Source organism: Epinephelus moara, chromosome 16 (genome assembly GCF_006386435.1).
Source record: "Epinephelus moara isolate mb chromosome 16, YSFRI_EMoa_1.0, whole genome shotgun sequence".
Classification (NCBI taxonomy): domain Eukaryota; kingdom Metazoa; phylum Chordata; class Actinopteri; order Perciformes; family Serranidae; genus Epinephelus; species Epinephelus moara.
In genome coordinates, this window is record NC_065521.1 from 41,868,636 (window position 1) to 41,870,835 (window position 2,200).

The following is a 2,200-nucleotide window of genomic DNA, read 5'->3' on the forward strand; positions in this document are numbered from 1 at the left end:
TATCTCCTAATGCTACAAACTGCTGCTTGGGCAACATTGAGAAAAATAGCTCAGGATCATTTAGAAGTTAAAAAACAAACAAAAAACCACAAAGATACAGGGAGTTTCAAATACTGCTATAGATGTTGGAGTTTCAAATACCCCATACAATTTATTCATGTGTTTAATTATGGTCTAAGCTACACTAAGTAAAAATTTAACAGAAAAGCACATTTAGAGCTTTGTTACAATGAATCATCTAATACTTTAAATTTCTACTACATTTTTTTTTTCAATTGTGACCATGTGAGAAGTGCAGTGACCTTAAGTAATGTGTAAGGAGGAGCACAGGCTATTTTGACTACCACACTGACCCAACGTTGTAGAATTACAACATAGACATAACAAGCTATAAATCAAATTTGATGAATGTTTTCCAAAATAACTAAATATTTACATGTTCTAGACATTGTAATAAACACAAAAAAAATATTTAAGGAATTTTACTTACTTTAATCCTGACAAATCCAGTCATGCAAAAAAAGGAGATGAGCTCAACGGGAAGTTTGCAGGTAGAGTGAGTTCATGGCCAGATGACCAGACCTATAAACACTTCTTCTATCCAATAGCATTGTGAGGACAAACAATAGGACCCATTGACTATGTAAATGTGGTCATGAGAAAAAAAAACATTTGCAGGCCTTTTTTTAGATTTATGTGATGTTGTAAATTTGCAACAGTGGGTTTTACAGGGCTAGCCAGCTAATTCTTGTCTCATTTGTGGTCTGATAAACAGAGAGAGAGAGATTTTTGCCAAATGTATTCAATGACAGTAAAACCGGGCACACACATGACTACAATAGAGTAGTAATCAACCTGTAAGTTGATGATAACATGATGCAGTGCACTTACTGCCTGAGATGCAGCTGTTCTAATCAATGACAGACAAACACGTATCTTAACATCTGTTGGTCAAAAACCTTGTAACTTCATTTGAGCTTGATTTTGGTAAAATAATAATATACTTACAAAGGCAAGTATCCAACCATATGTAAAGCCACTATACCAACTTTGATAGCGCAGTGTTCAATTATTTTAAAAACACTATTTTTCTTTTTTGTTTCGTGAAAAGTAAGTAAGTAAGCTTTTTTGACATCAGTGATTCCCATATATGCAACTAGCAGCGGCGCACCGCTGATTTATTTATTTATTTTTTCATCTTAGCTCTTTAGAAATTATCATTATATAATTTGGCGCTACAGACACTTCATATCCAGGTCAATTCTCACACTTGTGAGTAAAGCATATAAGAGGAGAGGAGAGGGCTCTGTCTTATCTCTTAATACACTAAAGTTATATTGTTATAATGTGAGACTTATGTTTGAATGAGGAAACAGCGTGCGGAGAACGGATAAATTGAGGAATATTGCTGATTTACACGAATGGTTTTAAGTTCTACTTCATGCTTGGGTTGAGACATGGCGAGATTCTACTGTTATGAGCACAGTGGATGATAGTGTGATAAATATACGTAGCCTACACCAAGAAGGATTTTAAAATGCACGGGGTTGTAAAGAAGGACGAATGAGTCCGACCCTCTGGAGGTAGCGTTATTTCTCATAGATCAGCTCGAGGAGTATTATTATTCAACTGACGTTGGAGGAGCCATCAAGAGTCCACAAGCGCTAACACACACACCAAGGAGCACATGACAGGTCGCTGTCCTCTGACTCCTTTTAAGAAGTGCCTTACCAGAATGTGTGCAAAGACAGATGACTCTCCATAGCCTTCATGGCAGGACGAAATGGCTGCAGTATGTTTTAACCGTATATAGAGCCACGCTTCTATTTACTAACAGCTGGAGGAAAATTAACACGAGATAAAGGGCACAATTTGTACCCCTCTCCACACAACAACACTGAAAAACAGATCATTTTGTGCGTAACAGTAATAGTAGTCGTAGTAGGTGGAGTGAGTGTAACCCCATTCTCGGAACCCATCGGCTGTATTCGGCGTCTGACTTCTGGCAGCCTTTGGGGACAGACCCCCGATTTTTTGGCATTCCAGTTTGATTTGGGCGGAGGACCCGATTTTTTGGCATTCCAGTTTGATTTGGGCGGAGGAGGCGAATTTCCGTTTCCGGCTTCCGTTCATATATAAGTAAATATGCTGAACCATTGTGATGGATTCAGAGTTTGCAGTGACGCCAATTATGGTCCGC